The 8,264-nt window shown below is 31.5% G+C and overlaps 1 long non-coding RNA gene across 1 annotated transcript in view; it reads right to left on the reverse strand.

The window, feature by feature from the left end:
• The window catches only part of LOC108357653 (uncharacterized), a 16,017-nt gene extending 9,853 nt beyond the window's left edge, over positions 1 to 6,164 (reverse strand). The window contains exon 1 of the long non-coding RNA XR_001846665.1: positions 5,671 to 6,164. This is a non-coding gene — a long non-coding RNA (uncharacterized LOC108357653). The remainder of the gene's footprint in view (positions 1 to 5,670) is intronic.
• Between the last annotated feature and the right edge of the window lie 2,100 nt (positions 6,165 to 8,264).

Genomic DNA, 8,264 nt, shown 5'->3' on the forward strand with positions numbered 1-8,264 from the left:
TTGTTTAATAATGTTGCTTAATTGCCGAATATCGCGGTCGGAAATCACTGATTTTCGACCTCCCACGTGCTCTTTTGGCAAAATCTGTCCAGTTTCGTTATAATTTCTAATTATACTTTGCACCGTAGGAGTTGGAACATTAACTTCTCTTGCAATTTCGCGATAACTTTTCTTAAATTTATATTTATCAATAATCAATTCACGAATTTCTTTGCAAAGGGCTTTTCCGCGTGCCATTATGAATATCAAAACCGAACAAACTGCTCGCCAATAATGCACAAACTGATTACAAGGCCACGGCGTGCTATAAAATTGAATTTTTTAACGATACCCCTTACAAAGCTTACTGTATGAAGCAAAAGTGGTCGCCTTTGTTTTCTTAATATTAACAAGTCTTTTCGAAATAAGATGATATTTCTTTTATACGTAGAAAAATTTAATTTTTCTTAGTTTGTTCTAAAACTGATAAGTCGAGCTATCAAGAAAACATAATTAGCTTATAAAAAGATCCATAGCCTACTTATGAAAAATCTATAAAAATAGCGGTGTACAAAAATGTCCAAGTGTATGAAGTAATAGTGGTTAGGGCAAGTATTATTTTTGTTTATTTCATTTCAAATCTCACGAAATCATAAATGCAAAAGTATGGTTGACACCGGATCAGCTGTTTAAGTATTTATGACCAAATGGTTAAATCGTGTGAATGAATTTGGACAATATTTGTCACTTTACTGCAGTGCGCAAATGTGTGCCAAATCATTTGGATCTTTGGCAGCCAAATCGTCTGATCGCTAAACAAATCATTTGTACATTGCTATCCAAATGCGCAAATGTGGACAAATCTAAATTTGGCATTTTGTGTACAAATGTACAAATCGTGTGATCCCTGCTTAAGAACGAGAGATTGCCACAGTGGCATGCTTCTGAACTCATCAGGAGTGTGCGGCCTGGTTATCACCCAGCTTCTTTGATGGTTTGGTGGAAGTCAATGGGGTTTTGAAGGAAAAAATTTATGGTTTAGAAGTGTTAATACATTTTCGCAATTTTTTCCAGTTTGAGGGAAAACGCCTTATGTATACTGAAGTTTGAGTAGTGAAAGTAATCTATTTCATTTTTAAAAATGTGAAAGTATGTAATTGAAAGCTTTGCGAGGCTTTTTCCAGTTCAAAACAAAACTTCCACAAGTACTTAGGATATTTTTGTGCATACGAACGTGCTATAAAGATCTTCCAAAAATTTTCACATTTTTGAATTATGTTGTTAAATAAAACTATTTAGTTTTTTGTTTATATCAAAAATATATTAATTGCTCTTTTAACTGATTCGATTTTTTTTTTTGTTGTTTGATCATAAGTACCCCATTTAGTATTTAAGGGAGATTCAGTGGAGAAAGACGTTAGTTATCAAATTGAGAATTACAAGTCGGCGAAAGTTTGTTTTTATATATATTTCTTTTTCTTTATTTGGTATCGAAAACTCATGAACTGGCCTCCCACAATAGACTAATTTCTATTTATAAAAGAAATGGCTAATCAATTATTTATGTATGTATTTGCCCTCTACGCTCGACTTTACTTATCATTTTCAGTTTTAGCGACAATAACTATATAATCGAAATGAAAACTATTTTAAAAATTCAATTATGAAACAAAAACAAAATTAATTATTTTTGCGTAAGCGTTGTCAAAAGTTTTTTGGATATTAAAACAAATAGCAAACAATTAGCGAACATTAAACAACAAAAACAACAAATATGTACCAGAGTTAATTAATTTGAAAATACTAAATTAAGCTTTTAATTAGTCATTACTCAAATTAGAATTTTAATTAGCGCTATATAAAAAAAAATAAAAAATTAAGAAAAAAATAAAAAAATTGACTTTAGAACATGAAGACACGCATTAACTATTTTGCCTCACATGTACATATGTATGTATGTACATATGTACATTCGCATACACGACGTACTTAAATAATAGATTGAGCAGCGACACTGTTAAACGATTTCGAAATTGGCACAATTTTCAACTCAAAAGCCTTATGTTATACATATTCATACTTGCCCATCCGTGTAAGTACATACTTACATACATATATTAGCGGGTAGTTAATTGAAAACAATGCACATACATATATAGTACATACAAAAATATTACATTACATACATGTGTATGTAAAACGAAATTTAACTGATACATAAGTAAGTTTGTGAAATCGGATGCGAAATTAAGTATGTATACATACATAGAAATCAAGTCATTATAAAATTCATAAGGACTTTCATTGAAATCAAGAAGAAGCTTTACAATAAATAATGAAAATGAAAAAAAGAAAAAAAATGATCTTTTAATTTGATTTGTTTAAGGTAAGTACAACAAAGTATTTATTACTATATACTACTATACACTAGGAGAAAAATCAACCAATAATTGGTTAATATTACCAAATTAAAACTTGAAAAGGAATCTATGTGGTTTTTGGTTAATATTAATAATGCCTTGGTTGATGTTTTCAACAATTAAATAATTGGTAATATTAACCACACTTTCGTTTACATTAACCAAACTTTTGGTTGTCGATTTTTTCGTTTGAAAACGTTTATGCTCTGCACTTCACAGATACTTTTTCATAATTTGGAGATACAAAACAAAAAATTTTATAGTCATATTCACATGTTGCCTCTGACAGTACAAATGTCTGATACAAATGTCGATAACAAGTTAATAACAAAATGCGATGACAAAATCGATACAAATATCGATAATAAACTCGATAAAAAATATCGCCATAATATCGGTAAGTTCCGAGAATACCGAAAATCTCTAAAATCCCGAAATAGTTCCCAGGTTGAGTCTCTGTGTCTCTATCAATGCTCTCCTTTGCTTTATAATTATCTTTATTTGAATCTTTCCTCCTCTATCTTCATCTTTACTTTTATCGATATCCTCGTCCTCATATTTTTCTTAAGATTTATCTTTGTTTTTACCTTTCTGTTTATCATTTTCTGCAGCTACATATTCCCCTTCACCTTTGCTCTTATATAAGTAAAGTGTTTACATTTACCTTGATCTTCATTTTTGCCTCTACCTTTACCCATCTTTGGTTTTGTTTTTATTTTTTCCTTTGCTTCTATCCTTTTCTTTATCTATGTACGTACTCACCTTTGCTTTCAATCTTGTATTGGTCTTTGTTTAAATTTTATTCTTTAACCTTTTATTAGCGCGTTTTTGTTAAATTATTAATAACATGTGCATACATTTGAGCAGCACTTGTTTCCGTCCTAGAGATTTCCGTGTGCAATTTCCGCTGAATTTGCCAATTTACTTTCAACCAACCAACAGCCGCTAAAGAAGTTTTACGGGTACTTCAATAATTCGAAGCCAATCGAAAGCGTGACACCAAATTTAGTAGCACATATTTTAAGTATTTATTTATCTAACTATCTTAATACTCATAAATAAGAAACACGCATTTTATACTTGAATTCAATAATTTATTTATACATTTATTGCATCAAATTAAACTGTTATATATGTAGTTAGATGAATGCTTTTGTTTATGCACTGATTCAGTTTGGTTTTTCTTTTTTTAATTTTAAGTATATGTACGTATATAGTATATGTAAGTACCTAAGCATATACATACATATATATTTCATTCATTGAAACTGTGGAATTTATGTAAATATTTATACATTCATAAGTACATATTTTTGCATGAGTGAATACGATTGGATTTTATTTTATTTTTTTTTTTTTAATTCGTATTTCATATGTGCTTGTTATCATTACATATGTATGTATATTTTTGCATGTGAGCGTAAATGTGTGTATGTATGTATATTGCTTTGTGTGCAAAATGCAATAGCGAGGCGCACCACAAAGTGCTGTACAACATGCAATAGTCGCCATTGGCTTGATGGATTGATGGATTGACTGGGTGGCGGGGCAGCAAACTTCTTGGACGACTATCGCGTGACGACGCATGCGTGCCCGGTGGCTGGTATGTACAATACATATAGTGTATGTAGTATTAGGTATGTATGTAACTGTCAAAGAGTTAATTTTGTCATGCATGCGTGATTGCAAATTAATTCTTTAGTAAATAAATCAATTCAATGCATTTTCGCTGATATGACGTGAAGCGACGTTTGCTCTGCACGCAATCATGCATTTGCTTCAAAAGTTGTAACAAAAAGAAATCGCTAAAATGCAGTTTTATCTACATTTTATCGTAGGTAAACGTGCATTTTGTATTTGTTTTTTTTTTGTTGTTTTTTTTTTTGGATTTGTTGAGGTGTATCTCCCTCATTCAACGCTCAGTTACAAGCTTTCGTACTTAGGCGAACATATTTTTTGGTTTTACATAGCTATATAGTAAATATGTATTTTAATTGCAATTTAGAGTTGCATATTTATAGGCGTACACACATGTAATTTCAAGTTTAAATTGATTTAAGAAGCCTGTTTTAACATTCCAGAATTATTAGCTAAATTTATTATTTGTATTATATTTATTTGTGTTTTGTTTTTTGTTTTTTTTTTTTTTTTGTTTTTTCTTTCTTCCTTTTCATTTGATTTTTATTCGCATGTCACGCAAATACAACGATATTTTCACTAAATATTTTGTATATATTTAGAATACACTAGTATCTAATATGTAGAATCAACTCAACTCAACATCAGACTAATATGTATGTATGTATTTTTTGTTTAATATACTCCTAAAGAATGTTCTCATATTTGATATTCATTTATTTATAGATTAACAAGTTGAAGATAATTTAACTTCTTGTAAAGGCATTAAAGTTGAATGCATCAATAAGTCAATACATATGTATATATAGGAAGGTCTGATATATAAATAGTACCATGTATGTAAGTAAGTAACCATGTATGCATTTGTGTATGTAGCTATGTTTACAGCATTACTAAATCGTTCTCGTACCTAGAAACATAAATATGCGCTATGTATATGTATGTATGTATGTATTGTATATAGAAAACTTTATATGCGTTTACATACGAGTACTTGTTAAATGTTTTGAGATCTTTACTACTTATGCATATATTTATAAATCTTTGAAGATTCGTTTCTCGGGCTATAGCTTGTATGTATATATGTATGTATGTATTTTTGTATATATGTATGTACGTTTAATGCATATAAATATATAACACTATATGTATGTGTGTATGTATATTTAACAATTTTTGTATTCTTTGGTTTTGTAGTGAATATTAAAGCAACATTTTGAATTTTATATACAGTGCCGGCCACTTGAATAAGGCCCTTGACAGTCTTCCTTTAGTTTATTTAGTATTCATTATTTTTTTATAAAAATATGGCATTTTCTATAACCAAAACCATGTAAATCCGATTTTCAAACTTTATAAAAAGTGCATAGTAATTCAATTAAATTTCAAACTAAAAAGAAAATAGTTTTTTTGAGTATGCAGAGTAGGTACTCAAAATTTATAACAGGCGTGTTTTATTTTCCCTGAAATCTTAGTTATTAACTGATTTTTTATGGTAGATTTAGATTTAGCTTCTAAAAAGCTATCTTGGCTTGTATATTAAACTGTCATTCAGTATCAGAAAGCTTTCTTCTACAGCCAATCAGAAAGATGTAAAAGCTCGCATTTGACACTTCAACGTTCAAAAATTTACAAAATGCGAACAAAACTCTTGGGTACGTTCTCAAAGTGAGAAAAAATCTCTCAAGAAGGACATAATGAGAACGAAACTTTCAGGACTTAAAGAACTTAAGGTTTAGAATGAGAGAGGGTGAACCATGAATGTCAATTCTACGTCAGACGAAAGCTGAATCATTTCAACTTACAGATCGTTCGTCATTAGGGTGAACTGTCATTTATGACACAAATTTTCAATTTCTGTACAAAAAAATCCTACCTCAAGTCTTTCATTGGCTTTTTTTGCATTAGGGTGAACCGTTCATTTGTGGAACAATTTTTAATGTTGTGTGCAAGAAAAGTTCGCGACTTAAGTCTTTCGTTGACTCAATTTGCATATTTATCTTTTCACTTCTAATAATAAATAATGCACGGCTGTGAGAAAAATTTGGTTCTCGATTTCATTCTGCGCGAATAGTTCAGAGAAGATTTGTTTCTGTTTCGTTCAAATTTCAAGGCGCTGAAAACTATCGTTGAGCAAAATCTATTTTTATATGAAATAAATTGCGCAACACCTTCGGGAAACTCAAACAAACTACTATTTTTTCTTTAATTTGAAATTTTTATGAAAATTTGTTGAATTATTTTAGTTTTCGTATACAGTTCAAAAACGAATTTACATTGTTTTTATTATAAACTATAGTGAATTCGTATAAAAAGCTTGTGAATATTAAATAAACAAAAGAAAGACTGTCAATACCGAGGAGAGGGTACTATTCAAGTTGCCCACACTGTAGGCAGATGAGTTTTAGGTTATATAGCGTTGAATATAGCACTTATGTATATCGCTTCGTGCTAATGAAATTCGATTTATCAAGTAGCCTATGTATTACCATTTGTGTTTACATACATATTTTTGTAAGAGCATACATATTTTAATTATAAACACTTATAAACAATATTTAAATAAAATTGTAAAAAATGTACATAGTGGCTGTAATAAACTTAATTCTTAGCCTGAGTAAGGAGAAAGCGTGTTTTTCGTTCGAGTGTAGATTAAACCGACCGCGACTTGCAAATTGGAAGGAAGTATTACTTTTCATAAATGCAGAACTTATCAGTTTGATTTATTTTGCAGAATTGTTGGTGAAACCTCTATACGAGTATAAGATACCTGGATATACATACATATGCAGGTGAGGTTAAATTGGTTGGTAGTGTCCAGTTGGCGACAGACTTGGCCATTATACTCGTAGAGGTTGTCCTTTGTGATACCACGGCATTTTGGGTGCTACTCAATCGATATAGTGCCGCATGCCAGTCACGAAGTTGCGGAGATGGCTAATACGGGCCTACACTCAATTAACCCTACCCATGCTTCAGGCATCACACTGGCTTCATGTAAAAAAAGATCTAAAACTCCTATACAAATTGATCGTTCCATTACCAGCGCAGTGGTCGGCATCAATACAGAACACTGCTTAATGGGAACGCATGGTAAGCGAAAAAGGTTATAGTAACTGCAAGGACGAGTAGGAAGTGGAGAGAGTAGATCCTATCTCTGCCACTGCATCGCTCTGCCAAACAACGATTTTTTTTTTTTTTCAATAAATATCTCTTTCAGTGTTTAGTTAATTTCGCCTCTTCGGACACTCGCGACAATACGCTTAGGTAACACGGGAGATCGATGGAAATAAAAAAAGAGTTCGCTGGCGTAAGCGTGCCTCTCTGTCTGACTGCGCGCAGTGGAAACCACCATAAGCCAGACCATTTCACACCGCATTTTTCTCGGTCTGAAATAACCCAGGTAAAATACTACTCTCTTCCCCTTCTCGCCTATGATAAACCGGTTTCAGACGGTCTCAAAAGACTAGTCAGGCTCATAGGCTATGTATGTAGAAGTGATGTTAAGCATAACTTTAATCTCCTTCCAAATTGGGAGCGAACTCTCCGAACCGTTTTTTTTTTAATGCATACTTGGACCACCCTAATGGACATTTGTGATATGCAACTTATCTTATTGGCAGTAATAACAAAATGGTGCGTGCACACATATTTCCAAAATGAAGTAAGTTAGCCAAAGTACTCTATTGAAAATATTCTTTAATTCAATTAATTCAAAAAGATTTTATTAGTTTACCGTGAGTATGGATGCGAGCGACCTCTATTGCTCGGATAGAAACCACCGCGAAGTCATGCGATTTTTTTTTTTATTGAGTTTTAAAAGGTGTTAGAAACATTTGAAAAAACCGGATCGTTAAAAGAAATCATAAACAATGTTGTACAGTGTAATTATTTCAAATAAATGTACTTGAATTTGCCGAGTCGTGGACATATTTTACGTATACATATTTTACAAAGGCTAGTCAATAACAGTTTTTAAGATAAAAATTAGATTTCATTTCGTTAAGTTTAGTAGCTTAGTACTGAAAGAGTAATGAATTGTGGTAAAAGGCTTAGATTTTTTACATCAAATATTCAGGTGGCACTCAAGGATCTCTCATCGTTCGTGGTCAAATCATCAGTGGTTCTAGAGTGTGTAGAGAAACTTAATGCTCTGGCTGATGATAATGGTATCCAATTTCTCTGGATACCATGGCGAATGAGAGTCGATGAGTTAGCCAAAATTGA

This window comes from Rhagoletis zephyria, unplaced genomic scaffold, assembly GCF_001687245.7.
Source record: "Rhagoletis zephyria isolate East Lansing unplaced genomic scaffold, Rhagoletis_zephyria_1.1 Rzeph_scaffold_00178, whole genome shotgun sequence".
NCBI classification, from domain to species: Eukaryota; Metazoa; Arthropoda; class Insecta; order Diptera; family Tephritidae; genus Rhagoletis; species Rhagoletis zephyria.